The sequence below is a fragment of the Culicoides brevitarsis genome, chromosome 1 (genome assembly GCF_036172545.1).
Source record: "Culicoides brevitarsis isolate CSIRO-B50_1 chromosome 1, AGI_CSIRO_Cbre_v1, whole genome shotgun sequence".
NCBI classification, from domain to species: Eukaryota; Metazoa; Arthropoda; class Insecta; order Diptera; family Ceratopogonidae; genus Culicoides; species Culicoides brevitarsis.
This window is the reverse complement of record NC_087085.1, coordinates 29,987,170-30,005,247: the sequence shown is the minus strand read 5'-3', so window position 1 is coordinate 30,005,247 and position 18,078 is coordinate 29,987,170. Positions and strand designations below refer to the sequence as shown.

Below are 18,078 nucleotides of genomic sequence, written 5' to 3'. Positions count from 1 at the left end.
AAGTTTCTGATTTTTCATCATTTTAATTTTTCTGAAAAAAATATTTTATTTTTTTCAAATTTAAATTATTAAAAAAATATTGAATTAAATAAAATACCTAAATAAAACAAATATTGGAGGATGAGAATTTTGAAAACACCGCAAAATTTTTCAACAATTTCTAAATTTAAATTCAAATAAAAGTCAAAAAAATTTTTAAGAAACTTTCAAAAATAGATCTATCATTATTTTTTTTTAAATTGATATTTAACTCTTAATTTTTCACATCTTTGCTTCAGTAAATTTTTAAATCTGTCATTTTGTCGTAGAAATTAAAATTAAAAAAAACGTATGAAAATAATTTTTTTTTAAATTTTTAACTTTTTAAATGAAATAATTATTCTTCGATTTAATTTAATTTTTTTTAAATTTTAACATTAATTTTTAAGTAAAATCTATTAAAATTAACATTTAAAAAAAAATTATAAAAAAAAATAAATTTTTATCGTTAAAAATATGTCAAATTATTTTTTTTTAGCTTTTAAATTTTAATTAATTTTTTTTTCAATGAATTTCAATTTAATTATTAATAATAAACTTTTAATTAAAATTTTTGAAAAAAATTGGTGAAAAAAATACTTTAATTCTAAATTTATTAATGATTTAATTTTAAAAAATAAATTAAAAACCTTTGAATTAAAATATTTTTTTTCATAACAGAAATACGCTCAAATTTTTCTTTCATAACAACTTTTGTAAAAATCATTTTTTGTCAACTGATTCAACGAAAAAAAAAATCTTGTAAAAAAACACGTCGTTTTTTGTAATTTTCACGCAAACCATAAATTATGTATCAAAAATAATAATATATATATATCTGAATGTGACACCGTACCATTATTTCACATTGCCGGCTGACAAAAGGGAAAACGAACCAAAATAAAATTATTTTTCGCGAAATTTCCGTCGCAACACGAGTCATCATGAACGAAACATGAATCATAATAAGAATTTTATTGACATTCCTGAAGCTAATCTAACGAGAAAAGAGCTAGAATGAACCGAAAATGCTCAAAATACCTGCAAAAAAAATCCTTTTATTTAAAACAATGGACACCCTTTCGTACGCTCATTATTTGCATACAAAAATATCGGAATTTTTGTCATTCCTTCCTATAAAATTATTTACATTCAAATTACCAAAATAAATTTATCTACATAAAAAAAGGTTTCATGTCGTAAAGGTTAAGATGACAAAAAAAGAAAAGAAGAAGAAAAAACGTCAAAAAGGATCTTCTTTCACATCATTTTCGGGGGGTGTTTCATTAAAAGTAAACATTCAGAGAAAAAAAAGGATTTTTTTTTCGAGAGAATTTTGTCAAAATGCGATTGATTGACACTTGACCGAATGCTCTGTCTCTCGACATTTTCACCAGAAATTGTTCTACAATATAAATTTTCGATGAGTTTCACGAGAAGAGCTCTTGACGCATGTTGGTGACCATGATGCTTCTAGACGCGGAATAACAAAAAAATATTAAATTTAATTTGGTCGTTGAAATTTATTGAGTGCGTGGAAACTGATGCTTTATTGAACAGGAGAACGGGGGACGAGAGATTGATCGAAAAAGTGATGGACGTACTTGAAATTTCAAGTGAACGGAAAATAATACAGGTAAGAATGTAATGAGATATTTATTATAATTTTATTGATTTCGAGACGATGGAGGGAAATTCGAGAAAAGTTTTATGAGGGCATCAAGTTTTTGTCTTTTCGTAATTTAATTTTCTGATCGAAGGAGATTTTATTTTCGTGTGGGGGAGAAATAATAGAAAAAAAATTGTTAGAAAAAAATAAATTTTAGAAAACTTGTTGTTTAGGTTCAAGGAGAAAAAAAAATATTTAATTTGAGAATTATTTTATTTTATTTATTTTTTTTCTTAATAAAAAAAATAATTAAATTGATAAAAAATTAAAAAAAAAATAAATTAATTAATTAATTAATTAAATTTATTTTTAATTTAATTAAATTAATTTTTATTAATTAATTAATTTAATTTAATTTAAATAATTTAAATTAATAAAAAACAGAAATTATTTTAAAAAAATTAAAACTTTAATTAATTTTGATTAATTAATTATTTTTATTTAATTTAAATCATTTAAATAAATAAAAAAAAAATAAATTTAAAAAAAAATAATTTCCCTCTAAAGCGGATATCCATTTATTAATTTTAGACGAATCAAAAGCACATCCCTAGAAAAGTAAACTTCCCTACAAATATTTATCGTGAGCATTTTCGATGCTCTTGTTTCCGCAATCTCCTCCCGCTGCCGCCCTCCCTCATTTATAAATCAATATTTATCGACATTCATCTCACATTGCCTTGTCATTACACGATCGAGTAAATAACGAAGAACGGAATTTCTTCGACGATAAATAAATACGACTACGAACACAAAATCAAACACATATTTATCGGAAGAAGTTAACATTAATGGCACAATCACAAGGCAATTGTCATCGTTCGTTCCTTTTTTTGCTTTCTTTCTTTTACGCATTCCGTTCATTCATTGATTTGCCTGCCAATTATTTTCCCGAGAAATGTGTGCTAAAAATACATGCGAACCTGTGTTTTGGGGCGATGAAGCGAATAAATAAGGTGACTTTGCAAAGGTAGCAAAAAAAAATATGTGGAAAACAACAACAACTTGTCTCCTCATTAGAAATGCCTCATAAAATTAAATTTATTTTCAATTTCCTCATTTTTGCTTCTTCGTGTTGTCACGAATCGAATTGCGTCAATGAAAGTGCTTATTCGATAAAAATGTATCGAAGTTCATCTCTCCCAGCGACGCTTGTCTCTGATGAGTGTTGTCTCATAAATAAATAACAAAAATATATCACTGACACTTAATATTAACACACAAATTGTTGCCTTCATACTCGGCGGATAGAAGAGGTTTTGAGTTTATTCCTTTTAGGAATAAAACCAGGGTCGAAAATACTTTCAGTCAAAAAAAAAAAAAACTAAAAGTTTTTGCTTAAGTAAAAGTCAAAATTAAAAGCTTAATTTTTCCAAAAATTGCAATTTCTTCATAAAAAATTTTTCAAAATTCGAGAAATTGTGATTTTTGGAAGGGAAAATAAAGTTTTCATTTGGACTTTTACTTGAGCAAAAGCTTTTTTATTTTTATTTTATGCCTGGAAGAGCCAACAAATAGTAACACAAACAGGCAGAGCCCAATACATGTACTCACATATGATTAAAAACACTAATATCAATACAAGAGAAAATTCAAGAGATTGAAGAACATAAATATCAGACAAGATAGACATAGAAGGTAAAATAGTAATTTCAAGTGTATGTCACGAAGCCTCCGTATCCGTGCGCCAAAATACTGTCGATCCATTGCTTCTTGAACACATCAGGAGTACCATCAAAGATGTTGCAGCCTCAAAAAAGATTGTAATAAAGGCGCATTTTTCGTGGCATGACATTTTGACTGAAACTGTTTTCGATCCTTTAAAAACCTTAAGTGACAGCTTGATGAAAATGAATTTCTTCAGTAAAATTATTTCAATATCAATTATTTGTAGAAATTGGCTTTTGCTTGTCTTTTGACTTTTTCTTAAACAAAAGTAAAATGTCAATGCTTTCATAAAAAGTAATAGTAAAGTTCTTCGACCCTGGTTCGTCTCAAGTCAAAGAAAAGTTGATTGTAGAATCCAATACCTTAATGAAATACGTTAAAGGGCAAATAGTTGGTGAATGAAAGGGGGATTTGCAAGCCCCTGAAATGGTAATGATGCTCTTGTATTAACGATATTGTCAAATTAGTTTTCATCATTTCGTTTGTGATTTTGTAAACCTTCATTGCATTCTCAGATTTTATCAACTCAGAAACCTTCATGATATCACAGCTTCAGGATTCGCTGAAAAAAAGTGAGTTAATAAAATCTGTTTCGAAAACTAAAAACTCGATCCCATGAAATTTTTAAGGACCTCTATTAAAAAAAACTCAATCTCATACCTTTTCAATCCATCGAGCATAAAAAGGTGTTGAAACATGAACGAAACACTTTTGTCTCATATATCATGTCAAATTGCCAAAATATGCGTGTACGGAGCAATAAAGAAATTTAAAAGCCAATAAAGTTAATACGGCGTCGGTAATTATGGCAAAACCTTTTTTTCTTGTCTTCTTTATTTACACTTTTGTGTCATCTGAAAGGGATTCGGGTGACATCAATCACGAACAAAAATTTCCTTTTGAAAGTGAGGTGAAAATTTCATTCACGCAAAATTATTGATTATCTGGAAAAAGGTGAGTAGTTCGTCTTTTATAGTCCATCATTTTACTCTGGCAGTTCATACTTTATATTTTTCTCACCATAAAAGTTGCCACACACTCGTAAAAATTTACTTGTGTTTTCGTTGCGTACGTTGTGAAAATATGCCAAAAGCACTTACTATGCTAATAAAGTGAGGAATGTAAAAAATTTCAGTAATGGACTCGGAAGGTTTTCTCTTCTATGAAAAAAAAGTGTTTCATATGGTAATTTTTTTACAAAGAAAAAATAGAGATTTTGTGACGCAATTTTTTTAAAAAAAGTATTTTTTGAAAATTCCTGAATTATTTTTCAAGTCTCTGAATTAACAAAAAATTGTTTTAAATTTAATTTTAATAAATTTTTAACATAATTTTTTTTAAATTTAATAAATTAATCTTGTAATTAATTTAAATAAATTAATAAATTATAAATTAAATTAAATTCATTAACCAAATTATATTAATTATTAAATAATAAAATTAATAAAATTAATTAAATAAAATAAAATTAGAATTAAATTAATTAATTTCTTTTATTCAAATTTAAAAGTTTTTCTGAAATTTTTATTTTCTTTTATTTTTTTTAACTTTTTTTTTTAACTGAAATATTTTTTAGGTAAATTAAATTTTTACCTAATAAATATTTCTGTCAAAAAAAATAAATAAATAAAAGAAAATAAATTTCAGTATTTTATTCAAAATTTTAAATATAATATTTCAAAATAATAATGAAAAAATAAAAAAATAATGATAATAAAATGTTTTACCAATGACGTTGTTTTGCGTCATTTCTGATTCATTACAAAAATAAAACATAAAATTTTGGCCAAAATTCAATTAAACAGTCATCAATTACAAATTATGGGATCTGCAAATGACTGGCGAACGACACATGATATTTTGATATTCCAATTTGAGTTACATTTAATATTAATTAAAATTACAATTGCCTTGTTAAAAGTGTCTTATTGCCAAAAATCATGCCTCTCTTGTGAAGGATGTCAATCAAAATATTAATGAATTAGGTAGAAATTGGAATTTTCTTTGTCTCTCCTCTAAAATTACAAAAGCTGCAATTTTTTATTGTCATTTAAGATTATTCTCCAAGTGGGAATAGAACGCAAACTACTTCAAGGATAAACTTTTTATGCATCTTAAAATGTGTTTTGTTACCTGGCATCATGTTCGGGAGATTATTACACGGGAATGAAAACACGTTAGTAAAAAGATTTTCCAACTTTTTTGCCGCCGACATGGGACGAATATCAGATGCAGAAGTTCAGTAAACAGCAGAGTAGGTACAACTTTTTTACCACATCAGAAACAAATATTTAACTAGTTTGTGTTGTGTGGGTTGAATGAATTTTCTGCAGCAAACTGGCTGGCTCTCTCACTGGCTAGCCGGATGGTTAATGCGAATAAACAGAAAATATTTGTAGGCGAAGAAAGTTAAGTCAATGGTCAACCGTCGAAGTGAAACCGAACAAAAATACCGATAAACTTGGCATTGAGGCCTGTTTGAAGCAGTTCTCTTCAAAAAAAGAAAAATAGAGAAAATTGAAGTTAAAAGAATAATTAACGAAGATAAAACTTTAATTTTAAACTTCTAATTTTGTCTTATGCAATCCTAACTTATTTTTAACTCGAAATTTTAAGTTTAGAAATTTTCAAATTTGCACTGGGATCAGAATTTGAAATACAAACTGGGCAAAAAATGAAAAAAAATATGCACTGGGATATGACTGGGATCAAAAATTTGAAAAGATTTACTCAGGTCACATCCCAGTATACAATTTGAAATTTTCAACAAATTTTATTTTTTTTTAGTTACCTATAAATTGAAAAGATGTTTTAGTTTTTTAATTCAACACATCACCTGATATCAGCATTTCATCGAAAAATAAACGGCATGAGATTTTTGGATGGTTTTGTATTAGTTAGGCCTAACCTAGTCCGAAAAACTTAAATTTAAAACTCTAGAACGAACCTTAGTGTTTCTATGTATTTTTAGTGAGATCGGGTATGTCAAAGAGGTACTTGAAAATACCCAAATGCACTAAAAATATCTAAAGTCCGCTTAATTCGTTCCAGAATCTTGAATTTAGGTTTTTCGGACTAGTTTAGGCCTAACTAATACAAAACCATCAAAAAACCTCGTTGAATTTATTTTTCGATGAAAAGCTGATATAGGGTAATGTGTGTAGTCCTATATTAAGTTTCAAAAGCATTTGAGTAAAAAATTTTGAGCCAAAAATGGTTTTTTTCGATTCTTAAAAAAAATGCGATATTATTTCTTACCAAATGCGGTAAAAACGTTTAATGACCTAAATTTCACTTTCGTTGCCAAGTAGTATGTAATTAATGTATTTTGTGTCACGACAACGCGTCTTTCGTCGTCTCGCCAAGGGAAAAACTTCACACACCACAAAAACGACATCCAACTTTAATGAATGTATCCGCAAAAATGCGTGTCGCATCATTACCTCCCTCCCTCTCTTCTCGTGTTGTTTCGGTTCTCGTGTTTGTTCACACACGAAAAACAAATATACGGAAAATCAAGTCAAATGGGAGAAATAAATTTGGGCTTAGTTAAGAGAGAAGCACATGCCAGCCAGATAGGGATAAAGAAAACTAAAATACGACGTTCACATAAGTTTATGTCGAAAATTAGGAGTTACTACCCTTCATCCTATTAAATTGAATTTCCAACCTAATTTAGGATTCAATTTTTTCTCTTACTTTATTACGTTACAAAGAATTTTTTTCTGTTTTTTTTGGGAAACCGATGTAATCACCTGAGGTGAGAATTGAATTTGAATTTGTTCGTTCTCGACGAACCCACGTTAACTTCATAAAAATAGCAAAAAAACGAGAAAAAACACTCGAGATGTATGTGGATGCGGAGTGACAAACAAGTGCGTTGGGACCGTGTAACGAAACAAAAAGTGCCTGACTGCTGCTTGAGTGGCGAACAAAAAGTATTTCGGGGTGTTATTCGCTGTAATGGTAAGTCACACTCTCGACAAAACAACACGAAAAATGAAATGCGAGAACATTACTTACAACGATAATTTACACTTGCAAATGACTAATTTTAGTGCTGTCATCAAACATTAAGTACAAAAGAGAGAGAAAACGTGTCTAAGATGTTTTTGTGGAGATACAGCTTTTTACGATGTGCTAACATTTTGCGGTGGGACACTGATGATGACCGATGATTAGTTGGGACGAAATTTATTTTTTTTTCTTTCTTGCCAAAATATAATTGAGTTAACTCAAAATGGTGACGTACGTCAAAAGCGATGCCTTATGGTCGAAAAACGAGTCAAATGAAACCTACAAGAGTAAGTAAAATGGGTCAGATAAACCCTAGGGAGTTAATTTAACCCCTTAAGTAAATTTTCTAACACTTTAAGGGATTAATTTAACACCTTAAGAATTTATTTGATCTCTTGAGAGGTTAATTTGACTCCTTTTGGAATTTGTCATTTTGCCATAGACCAAAAATATTCCAAAAGGAGTTAAAATAACCTCTTAAAGGGGTAATTTGATTAAGGAGTCAAAACAAAACTATGTCAAAGAAAAATTTTTTTTTCAGTTTCAATTTTTTGGCAGTTTTGAGTTAAAAAATGATTAAAAATGATAAATTAGAGCTCTCTGACAAATTTTTATCCATTTGGAGCAAGATTTGACAAAAATGGCTTTGCTTTGACACAGTTCAAAACAAAACTTTCAAAGAAAAACATCAAGTTTTTGAGTTTTTAGTTATAAAAGATTAAAAATTTTGCCTTGATTTAGTTTTCAAATGGCTTTGACAAAACTATGTCAAAAAGTCAAAAAATTTTTTTTCAGTTTCAATTTTTTGGCAGTTTTGAGTTATAAAATGATTAAAAATGATAAATTAGAGCCCTCTGACAAATTTTTATGCATTTGGAGTAAAATTTGACAAAAATTGCTTTGACAAAGTTTTGAAAAAAAAAAACTAAACAAACATTAAATTGAAAACTTTCAATTTAATTTTTTTGTTGATTTTCTTTTATAAAGCTTCAAAAAAAAAATCAACAAAAAAAATTATTTGATGAAAAAAAATGGATTTAATTTCTTACTAATGAATCAATTTGATCCCTTTAGAAGTCAATCTGATCCATTTTTCGCCCATAGGTTGATGGACCAAAAAAGGTTCCATTAATTTAATTTAAAAGGTGTCTAGAATAGTTTCTTAAATTCTTTATTTTGTGGTTTTTGTTGTGTCTAAAAGTTTGGTCCGTCGGTCGAGAGAGAGGAATTAAAGTATAAATGAAATCAAAATAAAACCCTTAAAATACTTCAAGCATAAGAGGAAGGATAATTCTTTAAGCTGAATGACCTCTTTTAAAATTTATCGATGTAAAATTCTATTTTAGGGAAATTTATATTCAAAACTATTACCGCAGTCGAGAAAATACTCACAACGAAACTAACGAGCAAAATATAATGGAATGAGTTCAATCGTAAACCAATCGTAGCTTATTTTAGTTTTCTCGTTTGTTTTACCTCAACCATACATAAAGATAAAGAGAAATATTGACCATTTGTTTCTGTTTCAGTAAATATTCTCGGGATGATGAAGGAGGATGAACATTTTAAAGTTTTTGCTCAGGAAGTGACTGGATGGAAGTTTTGGAGTGGGGGAAATTGAAATGTGTTTTTGTAAGTATTTTAATACGTTTTACATGAAACTTCTTTTTATAAATTTGTATTTTTTTTTTTGAATTACAAACTTTTTAATATTATAAAATTTTTATAACAAATCACCCGATTTCAGCATTTCATCGAAAAATAAATGGCATGAGATTTTTTGATGGTTTTGTGTTAGTTAAGCCTAAAGAAGTCAAAAACCTAAATTTAAAATTCTAGAACAAACTCCAATGTTTCTATGCATTTTTAGTAAGATTGGGTACGTCAAAGAGGTACTTGAATATACCCAAATGCACTGAAAAACACTGGAGTTAGTTCTAGAATTTTAAATTAAGGTTTTTTGAACTACTTTAGGCTTAAATAACACAAGACTATCAAAAAATCTCATGCCATTTATTATCGATGAAATGCTGGAATTGGGTGATGTGTCAAAAAATTTAAAAAAAAATATTTGAAAAATTTTAAAAGTTTTTAAACAAAATATAGTAAACAAATTGAGTAAAATAAAATTTTTTAAAAAATTAAAAGAATAAATTTAAATAAAATATTCATATCAAAACTATAAAAAAATTAAATTAAAATTAAAAAAAAAATTAAATATAAAAATTCAGACAAAAATAGAAATTCAAAATATAAAAAATAATTTTATTGAAAAAAAAAATTTTTTTCCTCAATTTCAAACAAAGGAAAGCTTTAACAACAGAAATAGAGAAATTCTTGCCACGCGCAAATTAATTCCCACAAATGGCAACAAAAACTAAAATCATAACTTATTTACTCACAAATGAAAACCACCTAATAAATCATTCAATAGCGCAAGTGAGTGCGGAACAACAACAACAACGACTTTTGTGTGTCGGTCCCAGAAACAATAAACATTAACATGTGGCTTTTGAATTTAATATTTTGCACAAAAGGACTCCCGTTACCCTCACACATTTAATAGCAAAACATTTATAATAATGAAATAATAGATCATCCATTGTTGCGCTGTTATGTTATTCCGACACAACTGTTGCCATCACACGAGGCAAACGGTAAGATTGTATCGCCCTGAATACGTATTATGTCTCAATAATAAGGCACAAAACGTAATTCCGACGCTCCGCTACCACAACAAAATAAATGTAATAAATTTATCTAGAAAGTTTTTAGCACAAAAGTCTTATGAATAATTTGACGCGTGATAAATTAGTGAGTATCGCGCCGCTGCCACAACGGAAGCAAAGGGAAGTCGAATGAACTGGAAGCCACAGTCTTCGAAAAGCTACCCGAAAAGTTATTAATCTTTCAAAAGTATCACACAACTTTTGCGTCACTCTCATTGTCTTTTGATGGCTGAAACCAAAGACGAAGAATGGAATGCTTTTGATTAGATTATATAAATTTTATGATTTCTACCTCCTGGTCTAACCAACGAGACACCAAGGTAACAGTAGATATGAATAATTTCCGAGGAAATCTAATTTAAATTAAAATCAAGCAAAAGTCAATCAGGATTTTTGATTATTATTCACCTCAATTTTTGTTTGTTTGCATCATCAGAAACTGTAATTGCAAAGTGCATTGATGCGTTTCTTTTGCTTTTTAGAGATGGACGGAAACGCACAATCAAAGGAGGAAGAAGATAATGTGAAACCCATAAATAATAATGAATCACGAACAAAAAAGGATATCTTTTATGCCTTCAAGCAACGGAAGTCATTTTAAATCTCCTTCTCTGTTTACTTATTATATTTTAATGAGTTCAACTAAACTGTGAAAAGTTTGTGTTTCGCAAAGATTTTATGGGAACTTTAAAAGGTAAGTTCACTGAAGTTAAATTTTAATATTTTTTCTTAAAATAACATATAATTTTTTGAGCATTTTTTAAAGGTATGTACCAAAATTCGGAAACAGGCAGATTTTGGACCATTTAACAAAAAAGCTTTTAATAAAGGGAGCCATTGGAATTATGTAGAAATTTTCTTAATTTTGTTAAAGCAAACGAGTTTCTCAAAGCCATACATCGAACGAATAAGCCAAAGCTGAATAAAATAACAAAGTTCTTTGAAGATCCGTTTGCAAATTGATTTTTATTAAAGTGTTTTAATATTAAATGGATTCGTGAAAGATGTTGGCTAACGTTACCATCATTTAAATCATCATTGGAAGCGGAAAATTTTACTATTTCCTTCGTTAAGGCTAAATGATTCAAAATAGTGAGTAAAAAGCCCAGTGGGAAATTTGGGCTTTTTTTAGCCCCTGAAGGTATGAGAAATAATTATAACTTAAACCAACTTTCGTAAGTCTTATGCGGATTTCAGTAAAAAATTCAACACACAGTCACTCTTCAATTATTTGATGTGGCGTAATCCGAGACTGGATCTGAATAAAGCGGTAATTTATGACATCCAAACATTAGAAGCGCCGTCATAAGCAAATCCTCAGGAAAAAAAATCTGGAGCCACGCACAACGTATAATCTTTGGGCTCTGAAGAAACAATTAATTGGCTCGACAGCCGCGATGGAAAAGTATTTTTTGACACAGAGCAGACTCGTATCCTGTAGGAAGGATTAAAAAAGCGACTTTTTGACCAAAAATTCGGGGAAATTTGAAACTTTTTACCTTACCTTTGCGCATTTTATAGCTCGTAAGATCTACATTTTGTCATAGCGATCACAATAGGTCTTCGAACCGTGGTGATGCATCCTCAAACCTAACCTAACCTGAGAAATCCGTTTCCATATGACATTTAAGAGAAATTTGAGAAACAATGTGAAAATTTTCTTTAGATGAACTGACACAATTTTTCTATATTTTATTTAAGTTATTCGAACTCTAAGTTCAACTTTTATGATTTTTTCTTCGCAAAAAATAATTTGTTGCGAAACGTGAAATTTTTACAGAACACGACGATGACTTTGCATCCCATTTCATTTTATGATTGTTTTTGCGTCGCTATTCATCGTCCTCTCGTAATATCATAGTTTGCTCCTTATTTTTTGTCTGTCAGTGTGTGATCTCATGAAAAATCACTTCATTTGAAAATTCTCCATGGCAATAATGAATGAGGTAAATATTTAGCAAAGAAGGATGTTTCTTATCTTTCTCTGTCTCTCTTTACTCACTGAAGGTGTACTATCCGAGTGAATAGTAAACATCTATTTGAATAAAAACAACAAAAGCGACTCTCGTCTCATCCCGTTACATACCCATACACATAAAATAGGGATGATAGATTATCTTCTTAAAACAAGTGCGATGTATCTATGACAAAAACAAAGTAGAAAAAAAGAGTCATCAACAGAGTAATGTCATAACTTAGCCAAGGAGCTTATGGCAGCTTACAAATGTTGTGCCGCTGAAGAGAAAAAGTCTTTTTTTTTCGTGCGTATGGTTCGTTGAGCAAAATTAATGACGGAGAAAGGAGTGGATCACCAGACGTCTCCATCATTAATTGAGAAAATTATGGACGAACGGCTCATGAATACGAAAGGTCAATTAATGTTAAACGAGGAAAAGTGGAAAAAACGGGGTTCTAAATTCTCATTTTACACATTTTCTTAATTACATTTTGTCTTGCTTTGCTGGCCTTTGTATAATGTGAGATGGAAAACGATAGCTTTTCATTATTCTGATACACTCAGTGAGCAACCTTCGCACGCTAGCTTACCAACAAAGGAGTCGTTTTGCAATGTCGTTAACAATTATCTTTTTTTAGAAGGGTTTTTTGGGTTGGAAATTTGAATTTTTAAGCGATTTGTTGTCTTTTTAGATTATTTTAAAAAAAAAAGTTAATTTAAATCAAAAATAAAAAAAAAATATTTTTTTTTTTACATTTTTTAAAGAAGGTCTAAAAATTTTTCTTGTTAAAAAAATTTTAATATATTTTTTGTAAATTTTTTTCAAGACTTAAAAAATCAAAAACTTAAAGTCAAAATACGCTTCTTTAACAATTTGCAACTCAAAGAGTTAACAAGAAATTTTTCGTCTCATTTCTCCCTTCTAACAAGGTCGTTTTTACTCTTTATTTTAACTGTACCACCATTGACATAAAACTCAAATATCTTCTTTGTTCGTCTCGCAATACATTTTTTTGCCACTTTTTTCCTCTTTGCTCGTTTAACTATACTCGTAATATCACACCACAACCGAGCACTTTCCATAATGTTATTAAAATTAGAGCAACAAAGCAATTGAAAAGTGTGTAGCGAAAACGTGAAGAAAGAAAGAAAAAAATTAGAATGAATAGCGCAAAAAAAAATTACACCACTAAATGAATAAAAAAATACGAGAAAATAATTTAAATAAAAGGTGTGAATAAAGAGTCTCTTCTACATAATTAGTTGGTCTCATGTATTTCTTGACTTGAAAAGATAGAAAAATTCCCGGAAAAAAAATTAAAGCAAATTGTTCGAGTTGGACAATGTTTTCTGGCTTGTTCACGGTCACAGATGGTCTAATCGAATAATTGTAATATATATTTTTTTAATGTTTCTGAACAGGGATGAAGGGTTGAAAAAATTAAAAATGGGCAAAATTTTCTAAATAAATTTAATTTTCAAGAAAAAATTAATTTTAATTAATTTAGTTAATTTTTTTTTATTTTCTATGAAATTTTTCATCTCAAATTTTAAATGTTTACGAATAAAAATACGAAAAAATATTTTAAATTAAATTTAATTTAATTTTAATTCAATTTAAAGAGTTTATTTTAATTTTTCCTTATTATTTTTTCCTAAATCATTCTAAAAATCTTATAAAAAAATTTTTCAAACATTTTGTAAATTTTAATTAAAAACTGAAAACTTTTGATTTTTTATGGAAAAATTCTAAAAATAAGAACAAAAAAAAATATTTTGTCTATTTTAAAAAAATTTATGTCCAAAAAAATTTTTAGATTTTTTTTAAAATAAATTCTGGAAAGAAAATAAAAAAAAAATAAGATTAAAAAATAAAAAAAAATTTATTTAGAAATTTTTATCTTTTTTTAAAAAAAATTATTTAAAAATTTATTTTTTGGCATTTAGAAAAAAAATTGACCATATTTGCAAAATTTAAAAAAAATCCTAACTACACCCCTGTCCAAAAGACACATTCGTGCGGAGATAGTGACGAAGGTCTAGACGAGTCGTCCCAAATGTGCACGAAGGAAAAACGAGCAAAAAGGAGATGAAGAAAATAAAACGGATGAGAAACAAAGAACCGTTCAACTGAAATTAATGACCGACAAAAATGAGAGTGAAATGAGATAAGAATATGTTCCCAGTTTAGTCAACCCTTGAATTTGAATAGAATTATCCCATACTTAGGAATAGGTTACTCAGGAATTTGCCAATAAAAAAAAGTGACAGAAATTTGATTAAATTCGGGGATTCAATAAATTGATAAATACTTTGAAATAAATCCTTTTCAACAGCAGATTCTCCGAAACGAATAAAAAAAGCGAAAGAATCAACAAGAAAGACGATCATTTCACTTTCTTTTTCTCTCCTTTTTTTGCTTCTTTTGAATCCATTTTAAATTGCCTTTCGTGTATTTAGTTGGAACGGAACCACTTTCCTCCTTTTGACAACTTCAAACGCACACTCACAAAAAATGTAAATTTTTTTTTTCGTCACTATGACAGATAGGTTTGTTACAATATGACGTAACTTGAGTGGTATTTCATGTTTTTTCTTCTATTTTTTCTGCTTTCTTTTTTCTCGTTTTTTCTTTTCTCGGAAAAGTGATGTTGACAAAAAGATAAATTTCAATCGAACAATGAAGCGTGTGTTTAGGCGGTTCTCTTACATGGTTTTTGTCGTCACAGTTTGACAATGACATAAACATTAACTGTTACCAGTTTATTTAAGAATGATTGCTAATTTTGTGATGATTTTTTTTTCTTTTTTTAAGGATTGTCGAAAACAATTTTCTGAAGTTTTTGCTTATTGAAGGACTTAGTTAAAATTAATTAGTTAAAATTTTAAAAAATGTCAAAAAATTATCATTCATTCTATAAAATTTGATAAAAATTATAAATTTTTCGGAGAGTTTTATAAAAAAAATTTCAAATTTCTTTCAAAATATTAAAAAAAATAAAATAAAAATAATTAATTTATTTAAATAAATTTTTAAATGATTTTTTTTATTAATTAATTATTTTTTTTTATTTTTTTAATATTTTGAAAGAAATTTGATTTTTTTTAAACTCTCTGAAAAATTTATAATTTTTATCAAAATATTAGAAAAATAAAAAATTAATTAATTAATAAAAAATTTATTAAATTAAATTTATTATTTTTTTTTCAAATAAATTTCTAAAAAATAATCATTTATTTAACATTTTGAGGTCAATATTATAGAAAAAATATTTTTTTATCATTTATTCCAATTTTATAAGTCAAATTAACTAAAATCCCCATAAAAACACAAAAACTAATTTTTCCCAAAAAATCCTATTAACTTTTTTTTTATCAATTTCATTGCAAGAAAATGATCATCCTCCAGCCAAAAAAAAAATAAATAAAGCAAAAACTTATCGTCGTCAAGAGACTTCGAAACACAGACCGCCTTTATTTATGCGTCCGATTGAATTATTTATGGATTTTTCATCGTCAATCACGTAAAATCCGTGTCCAATTTTTGTTTCGTCTTCCATTTTTTATCGATATCCAATTGAGATAAACGATCACGGATTATTTCTCTCACTCGAATTTCGAGGTGTTGCCTCCTCCAAAAAGCTCTTTGAACTTATTTCACGCGGTAAACAAATTGCGTTTTAGAGATAAGTCATGCGGGAAAAGACATTAAAAGTTTTTCCGTTTTTTTTTTCATTTTTTTTTTGTTGTTGGTTCAAAAGATATAATCAAGGGACTGAGTAAACTTTTACAGGTAAGTGAACAAAAGTAGCAATATTTAACCAGAACGGATTATCATTTTTTGCCTTTCTGGGATAGGTTTCCGTTTTTTAAGTGTGAAAAATTGATGTTTTGCACTCAGAAAATTTTTTCATGAATTTCATGAAGCTCAAAGGATTTTTAAATTATATTACATAAAAAAATTATTCAAAAAATAAAATATTTTTTCATAAAACAATTATTAAAAAAAAAATAATTTTTTTATTACAAAATAAATAAGCTCAAAATTTTAGCCATTTTCTGTAATATTTTTTTTTCTTTTGACTTTTTCCAAAAAAAAAAAATCATAAAAAAATTTTTAATTAAATTTATATATTTTTTTTTTAATTTTAATGGCTGTTTAGTTTTGCTTTATATACAAAAAAATTTTTTTCGACAAATCTGATTTTTTTAGGTTTTATTTAGGACTTTATTTAAATTTATTAAATTAAATATTAATAAATTAATTAATTCTTTTTTTTTAATCTAAAATTAATTTTTATTTAATTAAATTTTTAGTTAATTTTAATTTAAATTAATTTTTAGTTAAAAAAATATAATTAATTAATTCAAAAAAACATTATTTGATTAAATTTTAAATTAATTTTATTTAATTTTTAGTTAAAAAATTTTAATTAATTAATTAAAAAAAAATAATTTGATAAAATTTTGAATTAATTTTAATTTAAAAAATTTTAATTAATTAATTCAAAAAAAAAAGATTATTTGATAAAATTTTGAATTAATTTTAATTTAAATTAATTTTATTAAATTAAATAAAATTAATTGATTTTATTTTAATTAATTAATTTAAAAAATTTTATTATTTGAAAAAAATTTTGAATTAATTTTAATTTTTAATTAAAAAAATTATTAATAGAAAAAATTAAGTCATAATAAATTAATTAATTTTAATAATTTTTTTAATAATTTAATAATAAATTTAATTTTATTTCATTTTTTTAATAGTAAAAAAAAATCACTAAACTAAATAATAAAAATTTGCGAAACACAAGTCCTATGTAATATTAACTTTACCCATATTAGAGAAACCATGTTCCGTAATTTGTTAAAAACCAATAAAATAAAATTTAATAACAAAACAAGCAAAGAACAGAAGAAGAAAAAAAAATAAAAAGGAGTTCAAACATATGAAAAATATTCCGAGAAGCATATTGAACAACATTTTTGAATTTTAAATCGACTTGTTGTTGTTTTTTTTCTACGTTTTTTTTTCTTCTTTGAACATTCCTTATTGTTCCTACACAGACACCAACAAACAAGAATTTTATCAATTTTTCATTTTATTTATAGGCAGAAACTTTGTCTGATTGTAAAATAATATCTACACACATGTGAGAATAATAATATTTTATTATTTGTTTGCGAAAACGGGCGAAAAAGAGATAGAAAAAAATTATCAAAGGATCAATTTTTTGGCAAAAGTATCGGTTTCATTCTTCACATGGTAAACTTTTGGAACTTTTTGTGTGTGTTTTTTTTTTGTTGTTGAAAAAGTTATATAATTTCCTGTTAACAAAGTTTTCGAAAATTTTTTCCTTCGTCTTGTCATGTGAAAATCCCCAAAAGATCAGAAAATAAAGAAAATATGTTACCAAAAGGTGTAACTAACAAAAAAAAAACGATGATGATGATGATAAATATTATTTAATTACATTCAATTAACATTCTGTGCGGAATATGACGACGAGCAGGTAAAACAAGTTCTAAAAATAAAATAATGAAAATGATAAATAAAGCAGCAACGACGACGCCGAATAAACAACAAATAAAGTTTTTTTTCCAGCACTTGTGTGGCGAAGAACGCGTAGTTGGATGTGGAAAATTTGTTGTAACAACAAAGAATGATGAAAAAAAGAGGTAGGCAACAAGACAAGAGTTTACTTACGAATTATTATTCCCTCCACTCGCTTTTGTTTGCACTTTGTTGTTTATTTTCACCAATAGAGTGTTTAAATATTTTTTGTACGAAGGTTTCTCGTTACTTTAATACTGATATAATTTTTTTTATACATTTATTTATTAAAATATTTGAATATTTTAAAAGTTATTTTTGCATAATTTCTTTATTTTTTTATTTTTTTTTTCACACAATTTTATTTTTCTTAAGAATAATTAATTCACAAAAGCAGCCAGCAAATATTTGTTTAATTTTTTGAGCACCTTTTATATTTATTTAATTTAAAACTTACGATTTTACA

The 18,078-nt window shown here is 26.9% G+C and overlaps 1 protein-coding gene across 1 annotated transcript in view; it reads right to left on the bottom strand.

Annotated features, from left to right (window-relative positions):
* LOC134837606 (uncharacterized) overlaps positions 1 to 17,810 on the bottom strand; it is an 83,575-nt gene extending 65,765 nt beyond the window's left edge. The window contains exon 1 of the mRNA XM_063852989.1: positions 17,766 to 17,810. The gene's annotated coding sequence lies outside the window, so the exon portion shown is untranslated. The remainder of the gene's footprint in view (positions 1 to 17,765) is intronic.
* Between the last annotated feature and the right edge of the window lie 268 nt (positions 17,811 to 18,078).